This window comes from Strongylocentrotus purpuratus, unplaced genomic scaffold, assembly GCF_000002235.5.
Source record: "Strongylocentrotus purpuratus isolate Spur 01 unplaced genomic scaffold, Spur_5.0 spur5_scaffold_7, whole genome shotgun sequence".
Lineage (NCBI taxonomy): Eukaryota > Metazoa > Echinodermata > Echinoidea > Camarodonta > Strongylocentrotidae > Strongylocentrotus > Strongylocentrotus purpuratus.
Genome location: NW_022145613.1, coordinates 11,825,068 through 11,840,987, shown reverse-complemented (window position 1 = coordinate 11,840,987; position 15,920 = coordinate 11,825,068). Strand labels below are relative to the sequence as shown.

Here is a 15,920-nt window from a genome sequence, read left to right as displayed (position 1 = left end):
ATAGATTCTTGGTTTCTTCTTGATGCGGCTAGCAGATGAATTAGAGGGATTATTTAGACGTGCGTCCAGAATGGTTGATGGTAGTGGTAGGGAGGGGGGGGGGGGGGGACTGCGAAATTAGAAAAATCCATGTGCAGTGTGTGATGGAATACGGACTCAAAGGATTTATGTGAGTTCTAGCTTTAGACACGTTGTTGCAATTCAATGATGAAACAAAGGAGACATCCGTTTAACTCATGTTGGTTCCTTTATTGTGACACTGTCGTGGACCATCATTGGAAAGTGAAGAGAAAAATTCAACAACTGTGTGGGATAATTCCTGCAAAATACAACAAATGAAAACACTAAATACATGTTCTTGATATACGTTTAACACTTAGAAATCCAATTTCCACATGTACTCAAGTTCCATTCGTGTGTCAGTAATTCTAAACTTTATAGTTATAATAATATGTCAACTTTCGATAAACCACAAATCTTTAAAGAAGCATAAATGCATAACCATAGACAAAAGAATAATCAATAACACAAACAAGAAACTTTCTCAAGCCCTAAAATGAGACTAACAATCATGAACTTATCACGTTATCTCTAAAATGATATTCATCCGCACATTACATCGTGCGTGAAGAGGTTCTCGTAACTAAGATACCTTCACACGTACATACGCAAGTAAACATAATTTGGTCTTAACTTATTCAAAGTCTACCCATGCTCATAACTAAGTTAAATTCACATATCATCTTCCTGACAACCATCAATTTTGAACTACTTTATCTTTTCACAAAGGAAAAGGTCTTCAAAAGACCGTCTAAACTATCGATCAAACTTTCAACGAATCCATATTCGCGATTCGTTTCACGTCACTATACATAGACTATTCATATACCGGTAGATCTAGGCTATCGCTTCCATAGCATAGTGCAACTGTAATCTATAACTTGCAACTACTTTCAGTGGCATTTTACAGCACTGTATTTTAAGAAATATAACTCAATGAATAAACATACCTTAAGGATTATCTAAAGAGTTCCCATCTCAACATAGAAATGCTGAAACTGCAAGCAAACTGCTAAACTGTTAGCGACTGTCGTCGCTGTTGGCGAACTGCCATTACGTAGATAACAACTCTCGTCTTCCTCTCCGAACTATTTCTTCTAGTCTCGTCACAAGTCTTAAAACATAACTTTCAGAACAAGAAAAGGGTCATTCCATGACAAGTGTACAGATAAACGAATAAGGTTTGATGAAAAAAGGGGCGTGGCGCATGGCCGAATGTTTTCCTCATACAGGTGTATATCTGCAAAAGCCTGTAGTAGCAGTAGAAGTATGGGTATCGACCGGACTAACTACATTAAAGGTAAAGACCAGTATTGGAAACGCCCCAATTTCAAAAAATGAAATGGAAGCTCTCATTACCAATCATGTGAAAGAATATGTTTTGACTAATACATGATGATAAAAAAATTACCGGGAAACCGCCTACTAATTCATATATTTGGTAAATTTGTTTCTCTCATGGTCTGTGAGAGATATAGGGTAGTCCCATATACATCTTTCTGTGTATAGTGCTTGTAACTTTACGAAGAATGGGCCAAATTTCTTATCATTTTGATGATTCCAGAACCTTGCAGATGCTAGATGCTAGATGATCAACCTTTTCTGATCGATTCCACAACGTTTCTTTCACAATGCAATCGCATGACCATAAATGGTCTTTACCTTTAACTGAATGTGAGAGAACAAGACTGCATTGATTTAGGGGGGGGGGGGTGTGCAGTCATGGGAGGCCAACCGCTTTTTACACTTCTTCCCCTATCTTTTATCATCCTCCCTCTTTTGTATTACTAGTATTTTTTTTTCCCCCACCAGTTCCAAGTACAAGTACAGGCGAATAAACATGAGGAAAAAAAAATACTAGTATAAATAATGATACTGCTTTAAATTTTGATGTTGATGTTTAAATATACCTTATTGGTGAAAAGGTAAGCCGTAGTAAACTTAACAAATCGATGCAATACTTAATTAAAGGTAACAATATTAATATACCGATTCGGTTTCGAACTCGGAACCTAACGGTTTCAATGCATTACTACTCCCAACACCTCAGCCCCTGCTCGTCAGAAGATTATATTTTGCACTGGCCGAATTGCAGCTTTTTTTTCTCCCAAGACACATACAACTGTTGTTCAGAATTAAACGCATTCCATCCTGAATCCACCCATTTCCTTCGTGAAAACCTTCCGCCTTTGATTCATCCTTTTGATAGTTTCTCACACGATGGAAGTCTTCGTTTCCACGATATTCAAAATACCTCGGAATCAAAGTGTATGGTCATGAATCAGAAGCTTTTAAAGCCTGCGTAGAGTATATTAGCAAGCTCCTGAAATCCATTTATAAAGCTCTTTTGACTTTATGTGATAAAAAAGGACATGCGACCACAGCTCTTATGGTTTTTGACGGATATATATTATACACATCTGTTTATAGTAGAGGTTCTTGTAACGTTAGAATGAAAAATATGTTGTCTATATCCGATAGGAGAACGAAATAAGATTTTACCTTCGAGATGGGCATTTTGTTTGTCCATAATAATTCAGAAATTATACACATGATCGGCGGAAACATAATTGATATATATCACACACACATATATATATATATAATGTAGACATAATTTACATAAGAATGCTGAAATATGCCGAAAGCAAAGCGTCAACGATTGCCCTCCCAGTTATAACATGCAGGATAATATGCATATAAAAGACCCCATTATTCTCTTCTTCAATCATAAAAATTAACACATAAAGCCTCATCTGTTGATTTCATCTACTCCCTAATTTGAATATTTTTCCTTATCAAAAAGAAGTAATTTGATAGACGTGCAACGCCCTTTTTTCAATGCCACTTATCCTTGTTACGAAATTGCTGTCGTCTTTATCATCTTTATTACCATTAATTTATATTGGTTTGAACTCTCAAGAAGCCTTGATAGTCTTTAAGATTACACCAACTCACGTTGATGACGTCTTGTTTTAAAGATAAAACGAGACTGTTAATGAGATAGTTGATGATTTGACAAAGATAAAATAAGAAGATATCTGTCGAAGACAAATTATTTGCAACTTTAGGTTGTGACGTCATTCCCTCGCTATTACTGTATATATCGAACAATTGTCTTCTATATTGTGATATCCTAAACAAAAGAAAACTCCATGCTTTTGTTTATACTAAGTCGATGGTACAGCACTACAATGGTCCCTTATTAGATGCATTCAAACATGTACAAATTATAGACCTTTTAATTGACATGCATTAAAAAAAATGAAATCCCTCCGACAGAGTTCTCTCTCACGTTGCCCTTTAAGATATCCGTGCAATCCATGCCTGTTGCACAAAGGCTATTTTACCGGCTCTAATACCGAATAACACTCTGGATATACGTCTCCCATCCACACGCCCTTATTGCATGCTTAAATCAAAATGTCAGGAAAAATTACGATGAATAGAGTAGCATACGTTAGTTTCCCCTCTTCCGCTCTGCGCTTGCCCATTATTATACACCTCAGAAAAGGAAAAAAAATCATTTAAAAATAGCCGATATACCGTTAATTACCGGTAACTTGCCCTTTGTATTTGAATCAACTGGGGAGCAGTGATTTGACAAAGAAGACCGAGTTGGCTTGCATAGTACATTTAAAAGACTTGCATTGCCTTGGCCTTTCCGTAGAGATTCCCCTATACCTCTTACCCTTTCCTCTCTCTTTTGCTTCCTTTTTTTTCGGGTGAACTCTGTAAAATGTCATTTTTTGAAGCTTTTATCGAGGCCGAGCTAGCATAGAGGTTCAGATTTGATGCGCTGATAAAGGTATTAAAGAAAAAGGAACGAAAAGGAAAGGACAGGGAAGATGGGTGTTGCTTTGGAGACGGGCATTGACAAAATCCTGCTCATGCTAGTATTACAAGTATAGACGTTATAGGGTAGTACAACATGGGTGTCCAAACATGGGTCGGAAGCCTGTAGATATATTTTGCAGATAAATTTAACACGATTTTATATGGCATGTTCTCCCCTTTAACACATGTGTATTTGATACTTTACTTTAAACAATGACGTCATGCGGTGTTAAGGTGCTCCCACATTCCAATTGGCGATGGAATAAATCACTGGAAATAACCTTAGATTGATTTTTCGAAAGTAATTTCGATTGTTCTTATTCTAACGCATCTATACATTCTCATGATTGTACGACATTAACATCATACCGCGTTTCCTTGTATACGGCGAATAGAGAGGATTTATTATTTTAAAAAATATTAAAAAAATAAAAAATAAATAAACAAATAAAATTTAAAAAAAAAAAAAAAAAAAAAATCGATTTGCAGTTTTAGGAACAAAAAAAAGTTAGGAACAGAAGTGTCCTGCCAGGACTTGAACCGATGACCTTCAGGCTTATAATATTTGTTTAGTCAAAGGTTCTAAACCACTAGAGTACGGGTCTATGATTGCATTCGAGTTATAAGCGTATAACATCAGCTGGAGATATGAACGTAGTGATGGGTGGGTCAACGTTGAAGTGGCGTAGTTTATTGATTCACTCACGTGAATCTCAATCCAAGGGACGAGGGTTCGAAAATCAGTCCTTTGGACAGACATTACTCCGCATTTACAGAAACGGTGCTTATCAATCCTAAAAATAGTCATTTATGACATGAAATTGTACATATGTATATACCGGTATATAAATAATTCATAAAATAGTGTGTGGCAAAAATCGTCATTGTGACTGATTGCCAAACAAAATCAAATCAAGAAGAAGAAGAGCTCCACTCAGATGTTTAAGTACCTGGCAAATGCCAGGAAGAACAGCTTTGATAATTCTGAGACTTTCCTGGGTAAACATAATATATGATTATTATTGTTATTATAACGCCATAGATTTGTCTAAGATATATAAACAGTATTGGGGTAGGTCCAGGGTTATTAAAAAGAGGAAAGGGTCGAAACATCTTTTGTTTCCTGACTTTATTGTTTTCTAACAAGAACAAGATTTCCGAACAATAGCGTTAAATGACGTAATCTTTTGTCTTAATGAATAAGCTGCAGGAATGTTCTTCCAAAAAATCTCACCGGCCCTTCCAGACATGTGGGGGGGGGGGGGGGGTGTAGTAATTTGCCCCTCCCACCATATGTGCCTATAATTATGATCATGAAGCACGTCGATAATTAATAATATTAGTTTTTGTCTTGCCTCGGATTTCATGGTTTTCTACATACTCTGAAACATTGAGGCTTAATATGCAAAGGTCGATCCTTACGCAAAAGGAATTTTTTTTCTTCTTCTTTAATAGTACAACCGTTATATGGGATTAATGACTTTGTTATTGTGGATAAATTATGTCGTTTTGCAAAATAAAATACTTACGGCATCAATAAAAAAAAATCCCTTTTTGATGGTTTCGTGCCAGAAGTGTGTGGTACTTAAGGTGAAGTACGGCTTCCTGTTATATAGCTTCCTTGTTTGTCTCTATTTCATCTGTCCTTCTTGAGTTAGTGGCCTAGCGTGTCCTTTCAGTTAGGGGGCACTGGTTTCATTGGGGTCGTCAAGCTTGCTAGATGAATAAATGTGCGGGATATGTTTCATTATCTTCTTTTGATAGTGACTTTGGTTTTCACCTCTCCATTTCCTTATTTTCATCTTTTATTATACCTTTCCCTGTATATTCATTTTCTCTTTCTTTTCGTAATTCGATATGGGTGGGTATCTCACTTGAACTTCGACCCTTGACCCTTGTCGACATAACTACTTTCAAAAAGTCAACAAAAGGGTAATTTGCCATGTTTGCACGTTTTAATATGTGACGACGCACATGGCTATTGAAATTGCAGGTTGATTTATTAAAATGACTCGGTAACATCGCCTCAGAAAAGTAGTTGCTTCTTCATGTTAAAATTGGTACCTAGGAATTATGGATATACCAATAATTGAGAGGTCTTTTAGGAAGAGCATTATTAATGCTGATGAGGATGTCCATGGTAAGTAAGACTATTAAAGTGACTCGGTAACTTTGCCTCAGATTCTGAAACAAATCCTGGATTTAGCTCAGGCTGCGATCTTAATTATAAACCTTTAGGTCAGTCAGGAATCCCATGACTTTGACAAGCCGATCGCCTGTCTGATTATCAAGATATTTATGATTGTAAATTGAAATTTCATTTTTCGTTATCCTAACGGTTTTTATAACTCTACAGTCTTTTGGGGGAAATGAGTATGGTAAAACCGGTCACTCAAAGATTCTTACCTGTTTGAGGCACTTCGTGATCATTTTGAAGCGCAATTTTTGTTAGGGCTTCAATATTACACCATATCAGAGACACTGATAACACGTAGGGCCATGTATCTCCGATTTAACATAGTTAAACGATGCCTTTAAAAGTAGTTGCTATTATATTCAAATTGGTACCTAGGAATTCTGGATGTAGCAATAATTGAAGGGTCTTTGAGGACGAGCAGTTTCAATGATGATGAGGCTGCCCATGGTAAATAAGACTATTACTATAATCATTGTGTGTTTTAAGTACCTTGCTATTAATCAATTTTTAAAAAATCGTCTAAAGTAGATGAAAAGGCTTTTGAATATGATGGAACTTTTGTATCCTTTTCAGGAGAAATTGCCCATTGAGAGCGGCTACAATGTTCAGCGGAAGTATTCAAGTGGCTTTTGAGTGAATTCGCGATCAGTATTCAATAAAGTCGGGGAGAAAAAAAGGTGTTTGAAAATAATTGGATCGGGTTGTAGGTTTTCCTTAGAAATTGTGCAGATCTTTTCTGTGCCGGGCAGGCTAGGCTGCCTTTTCTAGCTTCATAGGGGCCATAATACGAGAACATTTATTTTCGTGTGTATAAAGTAAAACAAAACCACACTAATGACACTTTGTTTGCTATTTATTTCCGTTTATTTGGCAGGTTCTGACTGCAGGCGTTGATCAAAAAAGTACTTTTCGTCGAATCTGAATTCGGTCATGTCGCAGAATTTCTTTTGACGCGTCGCACATAGCAGCAGCTGGCTTCTCGGTGATATTTGAATGAACTTGAACTCCGCCCGCTCGCTCGGTGTGCAGTGCACGTTCAAGCGCTGATCTTTTACCGAAAGAAATGGGGGCATTTAGATTCGGAGCGACAACTCGTATTACATCGCTCGCCGCGACAAGAACAGGTGCATTGAACGGCGTTCACACATTACAAAGTAAACCACCTTCCAAATATGATATACATATTACTAATATTGATACTGATGATGACTACTATTACTAATGATGACTACTATTACTAATGATGACAATAATATTTTCTGTAATGTATTGTAGTGTATTTATTTGCTGTTATGTACTTTTTTTAACATAAATAAATGGCGAGAGAGGGTGAAGAAAAACAAATAAAATGCGCGCATCACAGTTCTCTGAAAGCCCCTCCAAAGTGTTAGGAGCCCCAAATTCGCCAACAATTTGATTGCAAAATTTCACTTAAATTGTATCAGAATGTGAAAGAGCATGTCATTTAAGACACACTTGTGCAAAGACTCCCCCCCCCCATTGTTTGATGACAAATATCGATAAAAGAAAACTTAATTTGGGTTTTCTGTCGTTCGCAGAAAACCTAAATTTTGTATTCTTCATCAATATTCGACTTCAAACACATTTGTTTTGAAAATCCGTGCAGAAATGTTACAAATTTACCGAAATTTTGCCATCAAATTTTTGGTGCTCCCAACACTTTGGACGGACTTTAACTTACTCACTTATCTGTTTCCTACAAGGCAAAGAAAAAAATGTGAGTAAGCTTTGTCTTCTTGTCTCGACGCGGTGATACTTTTAGGCGGTTTACGACGCTGTGTGTATGAACGCGGCTTTAGTTTTCACAAATGGCATAACGGGGGTGTTAACATGAAATGCAGTGCAAATCTCCCATTGCAGAGCTGGCAATTCTGGCTATGCTAAATTTAAACATGTTAGGATGTGCTTTGAATGGGCATGATGGACATATCTCTCTTTGGCCAATATCAACTTCAAGTACAGTATCATTGGTATCTCACTGCCGTTACCTGGTTAAGACGCCAGTGAATGCATGTACTATCCTAGCTGGAAACATGTACCGGTATGTCATAGTAAAATGCAAAACCACGTACGACTTCATAACTCTACCATGCACCAGGGAGATCATGCGTCTTTATCATACAAATAACGAACGTATTTTGTTAGTCCTTGGCTTAAAAAATAATAATCTTTTCATTATACAAAGAAATTAAACTGTATTGATTTTTCAGACATGACTTAACATTAATTGTATCAGAAATCCGAGGCAGATTAGTGAAAATGAAGTTCAAGATGTTTATCAGAATTATAAACATGCTATCAAAATGTTCTGTATTTTTCAATGAAGCCAAACGACGTAACGTTTTGTTTTTCTTCCTCGAATGAATTTTGCAGAACTGTATTACGGGAGAGGTTTTTTTTTTTTTTTTTTTTTTTTTGGGGGGGGGGGGATCTTAGCAGTGGGGTAGCGTGGGTTCAGCTATCAAGGGACACTAGCATCAAGGAGGGCAAGGTTGGGCAAGGCGTGTGTGTGCGTGTGCGTTTGCGTGTGCGTGTGCGTGGGGTTCACAGGTCCTTTCCTTGGAATGAAAGTGACATGCCTTTTGGTTATGATACTGATTGGGCAAGTGCGGCAAGGGGTCATATGATCTTCATGTCTCGGTCTTTCCCCTTCCCTTTCCTTCTCTCTACCTCCCTCTCCTTTTTGCCATTCGATGGCGCGGGATCGGGGGGGGGGGGGGGTACACATGCTCCCGTTACTCCAGTAGCTTAATGTGGGAGGTACATGGAATGGCGGTATAGTTGTTTTCGTTTACGTTGGCAGATGATGACGAGATCAGGTTGGATTTGATCCAATTCTAATCCACGCAATTGTTTTGACGTCGCGTACACGGATGTACGGGGGTTCAAGGAAAAATGAAACCATACACAGTTTATCTGATGGCCTTATCAAAAATTGTTAGCCAGTTAAACATATTTTGAAATTACTCCTTTTTGATAACTAAGCGATGAAAACAGTCTTTACAAAGTCTGCAGTTTCCTTTGCTGGCCATTCTCCAATGGGAGTAGCCATTTTGATCAAAATAGTGATGGCAGAGTAGTACAACTTGCGAGATACCCACTGGTCTTTATTGTAGTATAATGCAAGACGCTCACCTGTAAAATACATGACAGTAGTTTCCTATTAATACGTGTAGTTCTTTTGTGTGTGTAATGTATTCAAAATGAATGGATGCGCTCTCATAACTTATGGGACAAGTAGTTTTTTGGTTCAGCTGTTTGAAAAAGATGAGCACTTTCTTTTTTAAAGGAATATTTGGCGTGCAGTCATTGTGCAACACCCTATCCATAATAATATTTATCCATAATAATTATGTACGACTCTGACATCGTAATGTGTACAACAATGGCAGTTCCGGTGGAAGAATGGCTAAGAAGGAAGCTGCAAACTTTCAAATAGGAGTAATTTCAAAATACTTTCGATGGGCCATTTTCGTAATGTAACCACATTTAATGCATACGTTTTTTGTGAAGTGCCTCAATACGAATTATTTTATTCACCTGATAAGAATAATAGTATTTCAACAGACAGAATCCGAACTGTATACATTAGGTGGTGCCAGGTAGGACAAACATTATGGCTTGACCTACCTAGCAACACTTAATGTATGCAGTTTGCATTCTGACTATTGAAATACTTTTATTCTTAACAGTTGAATAAAATAATTTGTATTCAGGGACTTCACAAAGAATTATGCATTAAATTTGGTAACATTACGAAAATGGCCTATTGGCTCACATTATTTATAAGTCTGTTGGGTTACATTTTCCTTTAAAAAGAGCTTGGGTTCCGGTAAAGACGACACATATAATTAGTGGTCTTTTTTACTCTCTTATCGAATATCATAGAATTGCTCCCTGACAACAGGATTGCTCTTTAAATGCCATCTTCTTAGAAATCTGACGAGTTTGGGCTTAATTTCCAAGCCTAATGTTTGTGTAGTCCCATAAACACGTAATAATCTGTGAGTATAGGGCATGTAATTTTAAGCAAGACGGAGTATATAATTTCGCATCATTTTGATGATTCCAAAACGCAACAGTATACACCAACAGGTTTTTATTCGTGATACAATCAAAGTTCATGTATACGCATTTGTATAAAGTGCCTGGTTACAAATTATTTCATTCACCTTTTTAAAGAATTGTTGTATTCAACTTTATGCATGTTTCTCTAATCACTGGTTACCCGCCATGAGTAATAGCATTTCTAAATGGATGGAATCCACTTTGCATACGTTAAATGCTGCTATGTTGGACAACCCTTTGGCAAGCTTACAGTTGTCAAGAGAAACTTTGTTTTAAAGAGTATGCATAAAATTAGTAAACAGGTCCATTGCTTCCGGACAGTTTCTTTTAAAGTGTTTAATAGTAATCGTTTTGATATCCAGAACTCTTCTTTTCATCTTTGAACCAGGAAGCTGTAATGAATGGAGATCCCGTCCAAGAGGCCCCTTTGAAGCCATCCGTGGCACCGCGTGTCTTTTGTTTCCCCTACCGTAATCCCCTTAATCCCCCTCCGAAACCGTACAGCTCCCTAGTAGCACTAGGTCCTCCCTTTCCACACACATCCCAGCCCAGCGAGCACGGCGGCTTTTGCTTTGTGGGCCCGTATTTGGGGTGAATAGTGGTGATAACTTGACAACTTCTAGCCCTCAATCAATAAATGCGCAAACATATAACACAATTTCATTTAGTTCTTTAGGAAGATAAACCTTTAGACTACCTTCCTAGCTATGTACAAATTTCGGAAATTTTCGGAAATTGTCAATAATTAGATGACAAAATCATGATGATAAAAACCTTTCATTCGCTCTAACTCACGATTTCCTTGGTCGATTTCGCTGGTTGAAATGGCCATGCATTCAGTAGAGCTATCCGAGAACAGAAAAAGCATTTTATGACTTATATAAAGTTGCATTGGTCTTATGTTGTTAATTCTGTATTTTATATGTTATAGCTAAATACATCTTCACTGAACCTGACTTAATTTTTCGGTGCCACGCATGGCTTCAAAGCTCGATGTTTGCATATATTTGCAAAAGAGTGAATAGAGAACTTAGGGAAGCAGATGGCGTTGCGTAACATTCGTACTATTTGGAATTCCAGAGAGGGACTGTGCATTGATATGGACAGCTGTTGATGGAAATGATGGTTGGAGAGGGTTACATTTCTTTTTGTTAAGCCAGGTTAATCTTGAATATTTTTCCCTCGGAAAATTCTTTCGAGACGGTATCTCCATTCATTACAGCTTCCTGTTTGAACATGTCAAGAAGAGTTAACACGAAATCATTTGACATACACCTGAGGTTGGCTTATCTCATTGAGCTACCGCAGAGATCCAGATTCGTTTGTGACGTCACTGAGGTACATCGTACAGGGAGATGTATAGTGTCTCAGTGAGCGACCTTGTTATCTGTGTCGGGTGTAGGCTTTCATAACTTTGTTATGTGCTCACTTTAATTATATACACCTTTAAAACATTGTTTTGGCGGATATCTATTATGAAATTCTCCCTGAACGTGTTTACCATTCTACTATTATTTTATCGTATTTTTATTTAATTTTCAGTGAATATAATTGCTTTATCTTTATTGAATTACTGACATTAATTTTATGATAGAAACTCTCTCATTTTTTATTAAAGTTTGACACCTCACTATCTCTCAATATAAATACCACATGTTTTCACTCCATCTTTCCTCTGCACCTTCTATTTTCTATGTTCTATATTGCATATACTATTGTACTATCTGTAAACTAATAGTTTTTAGGTAATGATTTCTTTTCATTTTTTATTTCGATGTCTGGAACATACATCCCCCCTTTTCTATCTGTTTGCCTCTACTACCTTGTCAGAATCTCTTTTAAGTCAATCATCTGTAATATTGTATGTGTTTATTTCATGCTGTATTGGTGTCATATCGAAATCTTATTACAAAACTTTCCCTTATCCAATTTGCATGCAGACGGTATGCAGTCAGGGGGTACAATAATTGAATTCCAGAACGATGTTTTCATTAAAGTGCCATAAGAGGAAATAAAACTACATCACAAAACATTGATATGTCGTATTGGAGACACTGAGGGACAGATTGAGTCTGCGAGTGATACCAATTATGAAAAATCTGATCAATATTGGACAGAAACATCTCACGAACCTAGGCTTAAAAATGGGATATTAGTATGAGTTACCAGGAGGAGGAAGAAAGGGTTATGATGGAAAGGGAGGAAGACCGTGAGGGAGGGAGGGAGGGAGGGACGGAGAGAGGAGAGGAGTCGAGAGGAGAAGAGAGAGAGAGAGAGGGGGATAGAGAGAGAGTATTTGATTGCAATTAAAAACGATGGATGGGAGATGAATAGAGATTATCGTAATCATAAATGATGGATGGAATGGGAGAGGGGATTGAATGCAGATAACAAGTGAGACATTTATTGGGAGGGGAGAGCACACATGAAACGGGAGAGGGGGTAGAAATGAAGAACTTGCTGGGTGAGAGAAAGGTGACACACCGTGAATCAGAGAAAATTGGAAGAGAAGAACAAACGAGAGAACGCTTGCACATCAAGGAGACGAGATGAGAACATTACATTGCAGAGACAGAGATAGAGAGAAAGAGAGAGAGAGAGAGAGAGAGAGAGAGAGAGAGAGAGACATACAGAGAGGAGACGAATGAGACATTTCAAACTGCAGAATGGGATAGACGGAAAGAGAGAGAAACAAAATCATATGTCCAGAGAGTTTTATAGAAAAGTAGGAGACAGGGTATAAGAACAAGAGACAGAGATTCAATGTAGAGAGAGAGAGAGAGAGAGAGGGAGAGAGAGAGAGGGAGAGAGAGAGAGAGAGGAGAGAGAGAGAGAGAGAGAGAGAGATAGATCGTATGGAGATATACAATTGGAATAGGAGAAAGGGAAGATGTATAGTTACGAAAACAAGAAAGTAGATGGAAAAAGAGCGCATCTTCGATACAAGAGAAGAGGGTGACTGAAAGAAAGAGAAAGAGAGAGAGATAGAAGAAAGACAAACATACAAACAGAAATAATAAGAATAGAGACAAAGAAGAAGAGAAGATAAAGGAAGAGGAGAGAGAGAGAAAGAGAGTGAGAGAGAGAGAGAGAGAGAGAACAGACAGAGAGACAGAGACACAGACAAAGAGAATGTGGTATGAGATGAGACAACGCATCGCTGCATCATCACCATCATCATCATCAGGTCGACCAGCCAGCCAGCGAGCCAGCCTTTCACAATCATGCAGCGCGCTGACATAAAAGCTATCTTTCTCCTTCTTTCAGTAGCGCGCTAGAAGTCGGAAGGTGTAGGCGTACATTCTCCTCGCCTCTCCCATCTCTCCCACTACATCAAAAGAGACCCCGGATAATTCGGACTTTTTTTCCCCCTTCCTATCATTCATACGCCGACGCAATCTCTCTCCTTTTTCACCTCGATTTTGTGTGTGCAAAGATGGACAACCAATAAACGGTGAGTCCATTTTTTTTCCTACTTAATTCACATTTTATAAACTACCTTAAATCGCTCTTGAAAATGTATTCATTCCTGTTCTCATTCGCGCCTGTAAGCAGGTATTTGAAACGCTTTTGATTATTGGGTTTTTTTCTTCTCGGTTTTCAATTAATGCTGCCCTGTCAAGCGAGGCGTCGGCGGGTGCTCCTAAAGGCGAATGCACTATCTTAAAGTCATCAGTTTGGAAAGTGGTTTTGCGAATCGTAAATCATCACCATCAATATTGATAGGTGTTATATATATTTTTTTGTTCGGGGGTCAGGCCTCTCCACTTCTCTCATCTCTCATCTTCCCACATCACTCTTCACCTTCGGCTTGCGATACCTTAGGAGAGAATTTAACATCAGACTTTATCATAATCTAAAACGTGCAAGTATATAGTATATGCATATACATAAAGCTTTAAAGTGCTTTTATTCTTTGGGTTTAAATACTAAATAAATTCCATTGCAAAGAACAATCTACTTCAAAGTATTGTGATTAGTTTAATAAAATCGAAAGTGACACGCGACATTTTGCTCCGAAGTTGCTACGGGCTTTAATTTGTCAATTAGGTTATGAATCGGGTTGATAAGTTAGAGTCAGGTTAATTGGGTAAGGGTTAGGGCTGGGTTAGGATTATGGTTTGATAGAAAAGGAATAGTGCTTCGTCGTACTAGTTATGAATTTATCTAGTGTAGGAAATTTACTGTATGGAGGAATAATAATCGCTGAAGCATAATGCCTTATAGAACCAAGTTTAAAACTGACTGATTAAATTGATGGGGAAAAAAATGGAACTATGGAGGGGGGGGGGGGGGGTGGGGGTCAAACGGCGTGTTTTATGGAAGCAATGTTCATGTACTTTTGTGTATTTTTCTATAAAACTACTCATCGTCTGCTCAATATCACTGACAGCATGCTAAGAGTATACATACTCTAGGATTAAGGTTCATAAGAAAAAAGTTTTCTTTTCCTTTAAAAAACTGCCTCTTTAAAATCTCATTACTTGTCAGATGTAGCGAGATAATCGAATTACTGCTTGATGGTGGCTGATTGTGTGGCTAACCAAGTATTCGATGGAATCGACTCATAATTGTATGAATTATCAATCACTTTTCATTACGCCACGCGTATTTTTTTGAATGCTTCGATAAGAGCCAATGACTTGTGCTGATTGTAATGTATAAATGGGGGAGGAGGTGGAATGCGCTAACCGCGAAGGAATTGTGTCAGGGCGATCATGATATTTGAAAGAGCCTGGATGTTGAAATAATGCATTCATTTTCACGTAATAATAATACATCAAAAACTTCTACCGCCATAGATATATTTTTTACTCTTACTGTTGCTGATGAGCCTTCATGTGAAACAGACTGTACAACTTACTACATGGAACAATAAACTACTCCACAATACAAATTTATTTTTACTCTTATAATATTTCTACTACTACTACTACTACTACTACTACTACTACTACTACACTGCTGATGATGCTGCTGCTGCTACTACTACTACTACTACCAATACTACTACTACTACTATTACTACTACTACTACTACTACTACTACTACTACTACTACTACTACTACTACTACTTCTACTACTACTGCTACTGCTACTACTTCTACTTTTACTACTACTACTTCTACTTCTACTACTTCTACTACAACTACTACTACTACTACTACTAATACTACTTCTACTACTACTACTACTACTACTACTACTACGTGTACTTTTACTATAACAGTAATATTAGTATACTGCTATACTGCTGCTGATGTTACTGTTACTGCCAAAGGAAATTACATTTAATACCACGGATTGAATATTTATGGATTCTACGTGATATGAAACGATAATTATTTTACCTCTCAGATGCTAATTACGGCTCTTTAGAAAACCTCCCTCCTCACCGTTTAAAATCGATAGTTTCTCGGTATTATGAGGTATACAGGGAGACATCTTCCGAAGAGGGGGGGGGTGGTCTAACGAACGTGGACTGTAAATCTAGTAGATCTTCAAACTACATCAACCGCGCCAGATTCTATTTCAAAAGTATTTGCTTCCGGATCCGAACATTTTAACGCTTTGCTGTTTCATCGCAGACGTGACACACAATCGCCTTCTTGATCGAACTTGAATCACGAGGATGGAATTCTCGACAGTGACCCCATTCATACCTTGCTGGAGATACAGGAAATCATATTATATAGATCATCATTCTCCAGATGAGAAGTACATTAATGTTCCAG

General features: G+C 37.7%; 1 long non-coding RNA gene across 1 annotated transcript; it reads right to left on the bottom strand.

Moving 5' to 3' along the window:
- Positions 1-228: 228 nt before the first annotated feature.
- LOC115919986 lies at positions 229-1,138 on the bottom strand. The gene is made up of 2 exons (XR_004062107.1): positions 1,011-1,138; positions 229-319 (listed from the first exon to the last, which is right to left on the bottom strand). It is a non-coding gene; the product is annotated as an uncharacterized LOC115919986 (long non-coding RNA).
- Between the last annotated feature and the right edge of the window lie 14,782 nt (positions 1,139-15,920).